The sequence below is a fragment of the Megalobrama amblycephala genome, linkage group LG1 (assembly GCF_018812025.1).
Source record: "Megalobrama amblycephala isolate DHTTF-2021 linkage group LG1, ASM1881202v1, whole genome shotgun sequence".
Taxonomy (NCBI): domain Eukaryota; kingdom Metazoa; phylum Chordata; class Actinopteri; order Cypriniformes; family Xenocyprididae; genus Megalobrama; species Megalobrama amblycephala.
The window spans coordinates 15,881,228-15,897,728 of record NC_063044.1 but is presented as its reverse complement, the minus strand read 5'-3'; the positions used below and the strand labels follow the sequence as shown (position 1 = coordinate 15,897,728).

General features: G+C 35.4%; 1 pseudogene; it reads left to right on the top strand.

The window, feature by feature from the left end:
- Positions 1-7,844: 7,844 nt before the first annotated feature.
- Positions 7,845-10,816, top strand: LOC125264291 (annotated as a pseudogene).
- The last annotated feature ends 5,685 nt before the right edge of the window (positions 10,817-16,501 follow it).

The window sequence follows — 16,501 nt, the reverse complement described above, 5'->3', positions numbered from 1 at the left end:
TATGCCTGTTGATATGAACATTTCAGTAGATCTGACAGCATTTCATGTAATGTGGAATAAGGCTGTCAGTTATTTGCATGTTAAAGAATATCCATTTAAAATTACACAATGATAAAATCAGCTGGAAATTTCCTTACTGGAGATCCAACAGCACAAACACAGGAAGTATGAAGTATGAATAGAAAAGACTGAAGTGAAAGAGGAACTTAAGGGGTTTAAAACTGTGTTTTCCATTTCACAAGTTTCTGTTCACTGGATAAATTTGTGCAAAATTATAATAAAAATACTATAATAAAAATGAAGATTTGCTGTTACAGGTCAGCTACGAACAGAACGACAGCAGACAATGGTAAAAAAACATTAATTCAAAAGTTCCTCAGGAAACACCATCCTGAGAGAAAAAAGATTCACATGTGGAAGAAGTCTGTCTCCTACATATTGACACGCCAGGCTCTGCACCCAGCCAATCACGTCGCACTCCCTCACCAGAGTACTGATCACACGCACCTGACACTCATCACCAGTCCAATCAGCAGCACCATAAAAGACACTCACAGTCACTCTGGTCTTGTTAATGCATACTAGCTTGAATGCTTACGGACTCCTTACCTGTTTCCAGTGTATCTCCTCGATCCTCTGTGTTCTCCAGTCCTTTGTGAGTGTCTGTGTGCTGTATCCATTCCAAGTCTCCTGGTCATCGTTGAATCTGGTGTGAAGATCAAGTTCAGTAATCCTGTCTTGATATATCTGCTCTGTCTGGAAACTTCATCTGACATACTCACCTGTTCACTGCTCTGGTTATCTCAATAAACATCGTAAACTTTACCTGTGTCTCCGACCTTCTGTGTAATGTAACACATATCTAGTGTTGTGAAATCAGAGAAAGTAACACATTGAATTAAATGTGACAATTGTACGTAGAAAATTTGAAGTAGTGGGCTATTTTTTTGTAAAACAAGTAATCTTTATTTAGATATGTGAAATGCAGTGTACAATCACTCTCTGAAAAAATCTATGAATCACAGACTTTAAAAAATAAGCATTTATTTTAATTAACAGTAAAATATAAATTCATTACAATTCAGTATATTATTACTAGTAATATAACATTGCATTTTAATAATTTATTAGTAACAATAATATTGCTCCTAGTGCTTCATAAATAAATAAATATCAAAATCTTTTGTCCTGTAGCCAACATTAAATATGTTGGCCCTCTTTTATAAAATGTTGCATAGAAACCATCCTACATTCATCTTATGATAAGATAATTTCTCAAATGTGCATATGAGTGATTCTAAGAACGAAGATGCATGCTAAAAAATGCGTGCTACTTTGAAGCGTTTGAGAAGCTACTCATAAATTAAAGTAGTTAAACTACATTCAAGCTTAGGTAAAACATCCTAAAAAATTAGCTCCATTTAATAAGAATCATGAGCTGAAGTGTTGTAAAATTTGAGATTAAGACAGATAGATTGAGAGTGACTCTTGAAGGACCAGCACCACATCCTCTTACCACTGTCTATCTAACAGAATCTGACAGTAAGATCTGGGGGTTCATTATTTTTACTACATTTGTAATTTTTAATTGTATTTAAAATAATATATTTAAAAGAAAGAGTCACATTTGTTCATTTATTTATTTATTTTTTTCAGTTTTTATGAAAATTATGCCTGTAAAAATGTATTGTACAAACATGTTACTTTCACTTTTCAACCTATTGCTCTATGATATTTTATATTTAATATAATTGCACAGCACATATTTCGAGATGCTCCAGCAGGGCTCCGTCAGTGCTAAGGATTGGATCAGTGGTTCAAATGTTTAGATACCAGTGAAATATCATCATTCTCTATTGACACTACAGCAAAAACTACTTATCTTATTAATGTACATTTGAAACATTATTCAAGACAGTCATTAATAAAAGTAAACCGTCATTTCTAAAATAAGCTCAAATAATCCAATGACACTTAATAGGCCTATACTTTTACTTACTCAAATGCATTTTTTGAGATATCAACCTAAGATTTGACACAGAACTTATTCAGATATTTAGCTTGAAGTTTTAGAGTTGAACATCCATTTCATTTCCACTCCATAACTCTTAAACTTTATTTTTACAACTTTTTTTTTAACTTCTACAATAATCTGTGAATAATCTGTGAAATTATTATATATATATATATATATATATATATATATATATATATATATATATATATATATATATATATATATATATATATATTTATTTAGGTCTGTTTTATTATTATTATTATTCAGGCAGACATTTATTTTGGATTTCAACACATACAGTGACAGGCTGTGAGGTGTACTACTATAATTTTCTGGTAAAATTGGGCTGTAAAATATGTATTTATTTAGTTATTTCATTTATTCAGACAGACTAACTGAATAAATGAATGTGAAATCGCTTTGACAGAAGAATTCTTGTTTTCAGATCAGTTCTCTGACGGTCTTACCGTAATAGCCAGTGTATGCGCGCACCACAAAATATAGTGGCGGCTAGATTGACCGTGCATTTCGCGCTGGCGGCTGGCTTGACCGCAGTGATCTACTGAGGTGGCACGGGGCGGCAACTGCCACCCTAAGAAATCCCTATCTGCCTCCCCAAAATGATCACAGAATAAAATATAAATGTAAGCAGTGTTTCAAGTACTGCTTTTCAGAAGTCTTTTTGTCATCCGTCGAAACAATAACATGAAATCAATAAGATCTAAATCACAGAAAATAATAGAGGTAAGAATCTGTATTTTATCTTTTCTCGATTGCTAACACATTATAAGTGATTCAGTTGCAGTTTCCCAAACCATTCGTTCAGTTCTCAAAACAAAGACACTTTTCTCAAAACGTTCAGCAATGACAACATTAGGTAGCAAAACTGATGACACACGACACCAGTCAAAATCTGAGAGAGAGGAATTAATAATTTACAGGGGTTTTAAAGTGACACAGTACCAGTAGTTTCCCTAAAGTACTGTGTACTTTAGATTAGGGAAATTTCACTATTCTGTGTACAGTAAACTGGAGCACGTTGTACAACCTTAATGATGTGATTGTCAACTTTCTTTATAGCCATTTGTTATGTGTATCCTATTGTATTTTTGCAGAACTGAGAAATTACTGCATAGGAGTATAGTCGTGTCAGAAGACCAATACTGCTATAGTACTGTATATACTGTAATGAAATGTATATGCAAAATAATTCCTGAATCCCAGTAAGAGGTATTTTTGTTACAGTGTTATATGAATTGATCTTACTAGTGTTCACTGGGCAGTGCAGTGGTCTGTGTATTTGTTACATGCATTTATTATTTCTGAATTGGGTTCTAATTGTCCAACTATGTAATTGGCGTGATACATTTTTACTTGACAAATAAAATGTTATATTTGATTTACTCTGGATTCTTCTGAAATCATTATGACCAGTAGATTATTGGAGTCCATATTTCTGCAAATCTGCATCAGGATATGTCAAACTAAAGGTTCAGTGAGTGACTTTTTGATTTCGGTCTTCGCTGGCTTAGCAAGTTGCGGTAATGTGACTAAGAAAACTGTTTTTGTATGAACAAGCATGTGGTGGTTTGACTCATGCATTAGTAAACTCTGCACCCTCTGACTAAGAATCAGAAACTGACGAATTTGTGTCATGAGATCCATGCAAACCCTAATAAACTAATAAACCCTAATAAACTAATGAACGAATTATTGAAAGTATGGGATACCCAGAATAATCAAATATCTAAATTAATACATAACCAATGATTAATTTTTAATTGGAAATACCATCTAAGAGTAATAGTTATTTGAAATTGTCAGGTTAAACGAGCAGCTAAAGTAAAATTTCAACTCAATTCTAGAAATTCAGAAATCTGTTGCGCCAACCGTGTATTGAATGCAGTATTTAACTTGAAACATAACTCGGTCTTTAACATGTTCTCTACAACTTTTATCACTATATTGATGTAAAATGAACTCAACATATAAATAATTTATACTGTTGTGTTTCTTGGACTAAATTCTCTCCATTTAATTATGTTTATTGGTTATTGGATACATTTAGCCTTCTATAAATATGTGAGTTAATTTTGATTCAATACTTTTGATTTGTATTATTTTATTATAAACACACACAATATATACATATAGTATACTAACGCAAAATGTTATTAAAAATGTGCCTATTTATGTTAAAAGATTTTATATTTTATTATTAACAGGACAGTATTTATACATTTATACATTTATTTTTTATGAATGAAATCACAAAGAAATTAATTATTTTAAATAGCAAAACACTGTAAAAGAATAAAAATGTATTTGACAATTTTATATGAGGCTAAGTAACACTTGCCATTGCTGTTGCTGAAGTAACAGTCTGCAATGCCTACATTTGCTGTTACTGTTGTTGCATAAGTTGCATCATTTCACTCATCTGCCTTTGTTCTTGTTGCGCTGCCTTTGCATGCTCTTCAACCTGTATTTTTTTCCAATTCCTATTCCTTTTCCCTTAGAACCCTCTCAGTCTGGCATCTGTCCCTCAAAAACTCAATAGTGTCATTCCCACTCCTTCGTTTGTTGTTTCTCCAGTCCTCTCCCTCTCCACCAAGCCTCATGTTGGTCTGGCTCACCCTCTTGTTACTTTCTCCGCTTCGGCCATTCACAGCGAGCTGTAACAGCTCGTTAGTTCGCGTTCGTGCAATGATGAGTGAAACAATATATGCAATTTTACGGATTCTTGCAGGGTAAAGTTGTCAGGGTTACAGTTCACAATAACTCCTGGGTGGATCGACTTGAATGAGCTAACAGAAAAACAACGGAGAATCTTCCTTTTGCACAGCACAGCGAGAGAATATTTCCATCACACGAGCACGCTTGATCTGAACTACATTACGCATGAAGCATTTCGCTAAGGACTACAACACCCGTAAATAGTGGTCTTAAAGCGATATCCCTTATTTCCCCTCTCCTGCAACACTCTCCACGACCCTCTTCCTCGCCTCTTCTGCTTTGGCCCTCTAAATTCCTCATATTCTCATCACTTCCTTTCTTCTCCTCAGCTGCTCTTTCCTTCTCTGTTATTTCTTCTATGAGATCATCAAGCTCTGTTGTTTCTGTTGATGTGCCGTTCTTCTCATCTTTGTTATTTCTGGCCTTATATTTCAACTGCATCAAGGTGAATGTCTTCCTCACTGACCTCTGCGTAACTTTAATTTTAAGATCTTGAGAACAATTCAGTGTTCTAGACCAGGCCTTGCCCTTGTCAACACTGCCCTTCTTGTGCCTGTATGTGTCTCTGAGTAGAATGTCTCTACAGAGAAGTGTATCATGTTTCTGGCAACACTGCCCAGCAAGCAATTTTATGTCTATTAGACGTCTAATAGCCGTCAAAACATAGCCCGGCCGTCTAGGCTAAAACAAGGCAAAATTTGGGCTGTCAGTGAAAATCTAATAGACGTCTAACCATAACCCAAAAATAGACTAGTCATCAATTACACTACTAATGAATGATTACATCTATACATGCAATAGACAACTAAATAATGGCTAAAGGATTCTTTTCACTTAAATATAACAGGTTCTCATAAATGACAATCCGTCCAAACAAATTAAATATAAAAGGTTTTATTTAGAAAAAGAACTCAAGATAATACACAATGATAAAAAAAATAATAAATTAAATTTTACAAATACAATACAAATAAACATTCAAAGAAAATTACAACGTGTAACATAATAATAAAAAAAAAAGTTAAATAAAAAATTAACAATATTTTTTGGTTTATAAAACAACCTGATTAATTTTCAGTTCCATAAATTCCATGTTTTATGTAAAGCACTTTGAATTACCTTGAACATTGTTGTTGAAATGTGCTATAAAAAATAAACTTGCCTTGACAAATCAAAAACTCATATTTTTATTTCATAATGATCAAAAGATTAAAAGATATACAAGGCTTCCATAACAAATAATAGTAGGGTGCACAGGTTTCATGTTTACCCCCTTGTATTTAGATAATTACAGAGTTTTAGGGCACAAGGAAACACTACAGTACATGTGCATGTATGTTAATCTAACCACGTTTTACTCTGAGTCTGCACTGTTACCCGCTGAAATGTCACGGTTCCTACACATAATGTACATAAATAATAAACACATGTCAAAATGAAAAACACAGATACTTACAAGACCAAAAGCAGGAAAGAATTTGCTTTAACATTTGCTGTTGCTTGCTCTCCGTCTCCAACAGTTGTAAAATGCGGAAATGTTTATCGCGAGATCTGATCGAGAGCTAACGTTCAAGTCTCGCGTTGCCAGCGGTCATGTCTCAGTAGAGCCACAGTTGCCATCTAGCGGTTGAGAATTGTAAATTTTTATTTAACTTAAAATTAAATACAGTCATATATGTGTGTGGTATATAATTAATATATGGCTTGGCTATACCCTGATAATATTTTATATATATATATATATATATATATATATATATATATATATATATATATATATATATATATATCATATATGAATATATATGATATTGTAGAATGTAGGATTGTGTGACAGCAAAAATATGCTGTTTCAAACTTGCATATAATGTATAAATGCAAGTATATCGAGAATCCCACAAGCTTTGTGGTCGAAAATAAACACTATTTTGGTTACACTCATTGGTCTGAATCAGGGCTATAGCCAAGCCGTAAAAACTAGACTATAAATTGCCTCGATTTCGCCGGGTGGACTAAAAGCAGACTACACATAGCCTATCCAATTCAGAGCTAAATCGTGACTACATATAGACCATGTCATGAAATGCCACTTAAATCTTGTAGAAATCATTGACATTGCGAACATGATGAGATATCAACCATCTCAAGCACTTCCTGTCCAAAACCTACAATAAATCAGGATTGACTATATGGGGGCTACAAATAACCGGTCTGACTACGAGCTAAATTGTGGCTACGCACAGCCTACACAATATAACATGTCAAAGATATGAAACCAAACACCTTGTGATCACTGTTGACTTCACTTACATGATGCAATATCATACAACTCGCAAGTTATTTTGGCAAAAACAACATGTAACCAAAGGAAAGATTATTTTGGCTAAAAGTGGGTTACACATAGCCGGACTATATCGGGTCTATAGTTAACCGAGACGGTGAAATGACGGCTATTGCTTGCTGGGTGGCTCTAATCAGTGTTGTCAAGTCTGTGGTTTTCCCGCGGAATTGGGCTACTGTAACATTGTTTTTCGTGTCCCTGTAATGTGAATTTTACCAGGGGAACCCCGCCAGAAAAAAAAAAAAACAAACAAAAAAAAACAACAACAACCTATTTTACCGCCTGAACTAGATTTTCACAGATTTTAATAGTATATTAATACATTTAACATGGATTTTGAGGAGTAATATTTACATTGTTCAATTCACATCATCTCTAATCTCGATGCAACCTGAAGTGTTGTTACCAACAGCAGACAGATTAAATAAAAGACTATACAATCTGGTGTAATTACAATGTCATATAGGCCTACTATAGCTCTGTACTGTTCTCATTTGAATCCCCATGTGCAAGAATGTGAAAAAGGGCAGAAGTCAGCATACATAAATGCCAGAATTTGTTAGGCTATTTTATGCATAGCCTCTCTTAAAAATGGTTTCATTTTCGTTTGTACTTTACAAATTAACGAAAAAAAAAAAAAACGCATATTTTGCAAGTCCACAGTGAAATTTACTTCTGCATTAAATTACAAATAAAAAACTGCATATTAAGCTTGCGCCTAATGTGATTAGAATATTTTAGTCCACGTGACGCATATGGCTAATAGCTATAAAACGATCTTTAAGCAAGTTGGCAGCACTGAGAGATCAGATTCGCCATTACCTGCGCGTGCGAGAAGCGTGGAGAGAGAGAGCTGCGCGGATCTGTTCTAATCCTCACTCATGACGTCCACAAGCGACAGAGCAGGGACAACTGGTAACTTTCTGCCTCTGTTAATCATTTAAGCTAAAATAAATGTAATCGTAATGATTGTGTAACTTAGCACATTAGCATTTGTTCGTTTTATAAAGCTATTGCAGTTTTACTTTCGTTTTGTACTTAAAAAGCAAAGTGCTACCTCTGAATAAAAAAAAAGCCTTCATTTGATCTTTTTTTTTTTCATCGTTTACTCACTTTCGTATTGTCAGTTATTTCGTTTTAATAAAGCTATAAGGGCTTGCAATGGACTTTTAATAAGTCGAGAGAATTTTCGATTGCTTAGTTAGCAGAAATAACCTAGTAGTGCTGTCAATCTCGTGAAAAATATTACTCGAGGGTTAAATGTCCTGGAACTAACATAATTTTAATCAAGAAGTGTTCATTCATCCATCAATTTACCCAAACCGCTTGCTGTAGTTATACTTTTTTCTTAAAAAAAAAAAAAAAAAAATGAGTGATTACATCTTTAAACTAGAAAGTAGCAAATACTTTCAGTCTACTTTTTATGTACTTCAGAAAAGTCTAGAATGACAAAGCCAGGATTCTGACTCTGATTGTGAAAAAATGTTTGGGAGCATAATTTTCACACATGAATTTTGTCACTTCGAGTCCTGAGCTTAATGCATAGCCTATCAAGACAAGTTAAACCAGTTTGACTGACACCTTACAGTTTAATCTGCTGTATCTGTAGGTGTTGTGTTTGGCTTTAAAGGTGCCCTAGAATTAAAAATTGAATTTATCTTGTCATAGTTAAATAACAAGAGTTCAGTACATGGAAATTACATACAGTGAGTCTCAAACACCATTGTTTCCTCCTTCTTATATAAATCTCATTTGTTTAAAAGACCTCCGAAGAACAGGCGAATCTCAACATAACACCGACTGTTACGTAACAGTCGGGATCATTAATATGTACACCCCCAATATTTGCATATGCCAGCCCATGTTCAAGGCATTAGACAAGGGCAAAACGTATGGATCTGCACAGCTGAATCATCAGACTACGTAAGCAAGCAAGAACAACAGCGAAAAATGGCAGATGGAGCAATAATAACTGACATGATCCATGATATCATGATATTTTTAGTGATATTTGTAAACTGTCTTTCTAAATGTTTCGTTAGCATGTTGCTAATGTACTGTTAAATGTGGTTAAAGTTACCATCGTTTCTTACTGTATTCACAGAGACAAGAGCCGTCGCTATTTTCATTTTTAAACACTTGCAGTCTGTATAATTCATAAACACAACTTCATTCTTTATAAATCTCTCCAACAGTGTGTAATGCTAACTTTAGCCATGGAGCACAGCCTCAAACTCATTCAGAATCAAATATAAACATCTAAATAAATACAATACTTACACGATTAGACATGCTGCATGACGAACACTTTGTAAAGATCCATTTTTAGGGTTATATTAGCTGTGTGAACTTTGTTTATGATGTTTAAGGCAAGCGCGAGCTCCATGGGCGGAGAGCACGAGCATTTAAAGGAGCCGCGCAGTATAAATCGGCTCATATTTAATGATGCCCCAAAATAGGCAGTTAAAAAATCTATGGGGTATTTTGAGCTGAAACTTCACAGACACATTCAGGAGACACTTTAGACTAATATTACATCTTTTAAAAAGACATTCTACAGCAAGGGAAAATGATGTGCAAACTCTGTTCACATGTGGGTGGTTCATTTGGGTCAATTGGAAATCTGTTATTCAAAGTCTAAACCTGAAAAAAAAAAAAAAAAAAAATGCTTCAGAAATATTCAAGGTCCTAATTCTGTTTTAGCCTGCTAATTAAATAGCCATTTAATGAGTAGGTAATTTAATCAAGGTTGCTGAATCCCATACTACAAAGCCAAATTTAAACTAGCCTAACTTAAACATAAAACATATATAGGCCTATAATATTTTTTTATTTACAAAATAAAAATTAAGTGACTGTCTACTCTTTCGTTCTTTTTATAGGTAGAAGAAGGAGCTTTGAATTAGAACCTCCTAATTGTGAGTATACATGTATGTCATAATATACAAGTTTGTTTGCTTAATTTACTTAACAAATGAGAATGAGATCCTTCTCTGTATTTTCAGTGTCCTTGAGAAGAGTGGTTTTGGTTGGAAGGACTGGAGCAGGTAAAAGCTCCTCTGGAAACACAATCCTGGGCAGGAGAGTCTTCGGAGTCACCAGTAGTGCTTCATCAGCTACTACAGGGTGCTGGAAAGAGGCAGAAAAAGTGTCTGGAAGAGAAATTACAGTGGTAGATACTCAAGGTCTGTTTGACACAGATACTTCCGAGGATCTTTTGAAACAGAGGATCAGCAAGTGTGTGGAAATGACCGCACCTGGACCTCACGCCATCCTCCTGGTTATTAAACTGGGTCAAGTTACGAAAGAGGATATAATGTCTATTGGAGAAGATCAGAGCTGTATTCGGAGAAGAAGCAATTAAACACACAATTGTCCTCTTCACTCACGGTGATGAACTGACCTGCTCTATTGCACAGTATGTTGTTGAAGCCGGCAAGGATCTGAAAGAAATCCTGAATCGCTGTGAGGGAAGATATCATGACTTCAATAATAAAGACATGGAGAATCGTGATCAGGTTAATCAAATGTTGAAGCTGGTAGATGATGTGGTCACTGCTAATGGAGGCAGATCTTTCACTATTGAGTCTCACCAGGAAGTTTAGATCAAGTTTGGTCATGTTGCAGAACAAAGAAGAGGACTTGAGATGAAAATGTGAGATTAAACTAAGACATAAAGAGAACTGGAATCCAAATTAAAGGGATATTTCACCCAAAAATGAAAATTCTGTCATCACTTACCTTACATGTTGTTCTAAAGAATTTTTTCATTCTCCTCAACACAAAAGAATGTATTTTGAAGAATATTTGTTACCAAAACATCCCTGGTCCCCATTGAGTATTTTCCCCCGACTATGGAAGTCAATGGGGCTCTATCAAGACTCTAGCAAAATCTAATAAGAGAAGATCAAAGAGTTGCAATCACTAGATGAGAGAAGAATCTATGAAAGGATGGAGTTTCAGTGTTAATACGAGGCAATGTGTAGTCAGACAGGAGGCAGAACTGATCTGTGTCAGTGACAGTGAGTTAATGGGGATCATTAATAAGTTAAAACTGCACTGCAGAAAGACCAATAACAAGACTTTTTAAATGAACCTCCACCAGTTCTGGCATTGTATACAGTAGAACAAACATGGAACAAGCAACAGCGAGGTAATGAGTTTGAGTGCATAAATTGATGTACATTTATTACATCATATACCATTTGTAGTAATGTAAATGGAGAAGTTTTTTGGTTGATCCACAACACTGGACTGTTTGGAGTATAATCAGTATAATATAAACATATCCTGATAAGTACTCTCTAAAACTCATCACTGAAACCCATTTTACCAACATGACCCACAGAAAACATTTTTGTAAAAGCCTAAAAAAATTGTAACAAAACCAAAAAAAAGAATAAAAAAACTGTTACAGAAATCAGTTGTCTTTGCCTTTTAGATTCATTGTCATGGACATTTAGTTTGTTTCTGTCCAGTTTCCCTTTTCCTTTGTTCTAGGCTGCGTTCCCAGTTCGTTTTTTAAGTGCCCTTCCCTCGCTAACTTCCCTCAGTCTCGTTGACTCGGATGTACGTCATTGCTTACGTTGCACGAGTGCCCACTTACTGGCAGAACCTTTGCGATGGGCTGAACTGGAATGTCCTAAGCCCTTGATCACTTGGAATCTGCAATGGAGCAGATTATTTATTTATTTTTTCCCCTTACAAAATTGTTTAATACATCATTCTATATGTATATATGTTTTAAATGCTTTTTTAAATTATTTATATATCATAGAATTGTTTGTGATGGGGGTAAATTAAACTCGACATGCGGTGACGTCACAATCGCGTTGCATTGTGGGTTATGGAGCTGCCTGAAGTGTACATATGAAGTAGAGGGTCTGTCCATATAAACTTCCCTCATCCACTTCACGAAGTGGAACGCACTTCAAAATGGCGGCAAGGATTCCCCCAAGGGGAAGTGTTTAGGGAAGTTCGCGAGTGCGTGTCTAAAACTAGAGTGGAACGCAGCCCTAGTTTCCTCCAGTCTTAAGTTACTATGGTTACTGATATGAATAGTTATTTTGTTCAGCTGTGTCTCATTAATTAGCCTGGTTTGTATTAGGATTAGCTATGCTTTCAGTGTTTAGTTGTCCAATGCCAAAAAGGTTCTTTTTTGGCATTGACAGTTCCATGAAGGCTTTTTTTTTTATCCCTGGTAGTTTTTCCATGGCACTAAAGGTTCTTTTTAGTATCATAGAGTGTAAACAACTCTTCCACTTCCATAATGCCACGCAATATGGCCTCGCCCACTTTGTTGCGTGTTCCCATGGGCAGGGTTTATGTTATGCTGCATTCACGCCACCTCATATTTACTGGAATCTTGAGTTGACAACATGTGACGTTACATTCGGAGCTGTTCACGTCCTTGGACTGGGGATTATGCGTTTCTATGGCACCACTATCAACGCCTATGAATCGACAGTGGTCAGGTGGTATACATGGGAGCTTTCAGAAAACTCCCAGCTTACAAACTGTAATTACGATCTCTACGTGGACGTGAACGCTTTTTACAAGCTAGAGTCTCGTAACTACAGTAATTACGAGGCTGCGTGAACACACCTTTAATTGCAGGTTTAATTGCAATGTCACCAACCCGGGAAAAAGCTTGTTGTAGTCCAAACCGGTTGTTTTTGTAGGCATTTACCTGCCTTAACTTTAAAGACAATATCTCAGTTTGAACTTTCAGCACAGTAACTTTGCAAATACTGTTTATGCTCAAGCAACAACATTACAGACTAACTAAAGTTAAAAAAGTGAACCACCCCTTTAATCTGAAATTGATTTTGCTAATTAAATAATCTTATTTTTAAATGCTTTTGTGTCTGATGTTGATGACGTCACAAAGAGGGTTAAATTTCTGAGCAGAGAAATTCAACCTTGCTTGTGGCTGACAAGGGTTTAACTGACTTCCTGTTGATCTACAACTGACTTCTTTGATCTACAATAAACACACACATCCGCTGGCTGTTGGGAAAAAAGGGCCAACAGCCAGCAGATGTGTGTGTTTGTTGTAGATCAAAGAAGTCAGAAGTTCACTGGAATAAAGGTTACTTTTAGCAAACTTACGAGTTGCACCTGCAATGCCAGTATATATATACCTCTTGCTTCAAATGAAGAGGTGTAAAAACCACAAATGGTTATTGCCAGCGAGAAGACATATCTTATGCTTTGCAGCTTGAACTTGCTATAGTCTAAAGTTTAACAGGAAACTAAAGGGGCGTATGTGTTTTTACTTGCTATAGCTTACTTTTATTTTTATTATTATGTACCAAATAAGGAGGTGCCTGCATGGAGGAAGTACGATCATGTATAACCTCTGCATGATGCTATATATTGAGGAACATGTAACAGAACAGGGGCAAACACTTCTTGGTGGAAACTAAAGTTTTTTACAGACGCTAGGACACATTTCTCAATACTTAGGTACTTTTGCAAAACTCTTCACACAGTCCTAACCAACTTTACTTGGCAAAGCAGCATTTCACATTCAAAAGCACTACAACTACCAAAACACTCAGGTTCAAATATCAATCTTTCAGAACACTAGCAAAGGTTGACAGCCGACAAACACACTTTGTCACCCACAAAACAATGACCTGAAAAACACTAACAACATGTAGCATTATACAATGTTTTCTTGTGTAAAACAAGGACATAACTCTGTTTATAATTCACTGCAATATATGTTACTGGAATGAATCAGACATGATGCAGAATTTGTCAATTTTTTATGTCGTTTATTTATTTTTGTATAATTCCAAAATACAAGAATTTGTGTACACACCATCCACTGATACAGATACAATTCAATTGTTTTTATAGCATTTAATTTTAAGATTTAAAATATATTTTATTAAAATATTACTGTAGGAATGTAGCAAATTGCTGTCTTATTCAGTTTTGTATGATGTTATTGTTTTGAACATAAGTTTAACAGTTTTGAAAACAGTATGTAAGCATGTGCAAATTGGCCTGTGTGTACAAAGAGTTTTGGCAGTTGTTTGTCTGAGTGAGAAAAGAATTCATGAAATTTGAGAGATGTAGGCATTGAATGCATTTTGTGCCAAAGCAATGATAACTGATCCTCAGTAGCCCACATAGACTTCTGTTGTTCACTTTTTTTTTTGTTGTTATTAAAAAGATACCATTTTACTTGGTAATTTTAAATTTTATTGAGTTTAAAGTTGCAATATGTAGGATTTTGCCAAAAACCAAAAACCACTAGGCCAGTGTTGTATATTTTGTTCACTTCAGTACTTAAAATATTACAAATGTTTCCAACTATTTGTAAATCATGAGAAATCTGCTATTTTAACCAAAACACCGGGGCGTGTGAGGAGTCACCTGTCATACTCACATTACCCTCGGTTTCCGGTTTTATGTTGTAGAAACCATGTTCACCATTACATGTTTTAATAGACAAGAAAAACACTATTTTGCGAAGTAGCTAGCATAGCATAATCAGATGCAGCTTTATTTTTTATAACAGTACAGCATTTTCTCCACCATACAAGACGTTTTAAAATTAATTGCATGCCATTTATCAACACAAGACATCCAGTATTTAATATGATATTCTAAATTCGATCTATCTTATTGCAGTGTGTAACAGACTAGCGTTATAACATAATTTTCATCACTCTCAAATGTATCTAATATGATAAACAGAGCTGCGTTACCTCATACTCATGACCGAAAAGCGGAAGCGGTGCCGGCGACTGTGTCATAATAAAAGTCCTGCTGCTTGTGAGGCGTGTGTTGATCAATCGCTCCAGCTACTCATTCAGCTCCCACAACACTCGCTCCTGCTCTGCTTCATACTACAATAAGGTTAATAATCGCATCCATGATCATGATTTCTTCCCGAGTCCTATCCCTATTCTTTTCCAATGGCTGTGAGGTGAAGACCACATTTCCCAAGATTCCTCGCTCTAACTCACCGTCATCAAGCTACGCCTTTGTTTTGAATAGGTGACCTCTAGCAAACAAAAAAATACATATTGCACCTTTAACAAGACTCACAGTATGTTCCAAATGGGATATGTCGCCCTCCAAAGGGCACTTCGAAGTGAAAACAATCATGGCCGCCATATTGAAGGGTCGTTCCAAACCGAAGTGCTCAAAACTGGCCACTTCAAAGGGCCCTTTGGAATGAAGGATTTTGAAGGGATCAACTGATGGACACTTTGGGCCCCCATGATCCTTTGCACAGACAGGGAAGTTGTTTGACATCACAGAATAGGTACAGGAGGTTAGGAGTTCGATTTTACCTATAAATGTATGTATAGTATTTTTCTATACTACTACAATATTTATACAAGTTAGATTTAGTACATTATTATGGTCAAAACGACATTGTACTTCAATAAAAATACTTTACAGCTCCCTTTATCAGTCCATTCAATTTTTTCAAAACGACACAATATACAATATGGTGTGATAAACCAAAAATAAATAAATAAATTAACTAACATTAAACAAAAAGCACAATTTGTACAATCTATCCTCCTTGATTGTCTCGTTAAGATGACGCAGAAGTGCATTCCAAAAAAAGAGTTTTTTTGACCCCTACACGCCCTTCATCCCTTCGAAGCTCTCACTCTGGAGGGTAAACCCTTTGAAGGGATTAGGGCATAGGGATGAGCCCTTCCGAATGGAACGCAGGGACAGAGTGAAATATCTTTTCACAACCTGAAACCTGGATATATATATATATATAGGTAAGATATTAAAGAACGACATGAGGGTGAGCAATTAATGACAGAATTTTCATTTTTGGGTGAATTAACCCTTTAAGTGATGATTGCTCAAAATCAGACAATTTCCTATTATTTTAACAGATAGTGTGGGAATCCCAATATGGCGCCGCAATGTCTTCACTTCGTTATGATGACGTGCAACCCAATTTATTACAGATCAGTGATATTCAACACTTCAGTATTTGAATTGAATTGAATTGATCAGTTCACGTCTCGAGTCTTCAGGTTCGGGTCCGAGTCGTTTGTTCATCCCATGACAACACAGTCTCTATAACAATTAGTTCAAACTTTGGCCTGTGGAGGGCAGTATTACGCTTAGCAGTGTCTACACTGCTGGAATTCAAATAGAGGAGAAGAAGAAGAGAGCTAGTTCAAGATGAGCATTTATGGTTAAAACTTATATAATTTTAATTTTTTTTCAGAAAATGAGCGATGGTTTATCTAGATAAGACCCTTATTTCTCATCTGGGATTGTTTTGAACAATTTGAAGCTGCAGTGAAACTAATTTTGACCTTCAATCGTTTGGTGCCCATTGAAGTCCACTATAAGGAGAATAATCCTGGAATGTTTTCATCAAAAACTTTAATTTCTTTTCGACT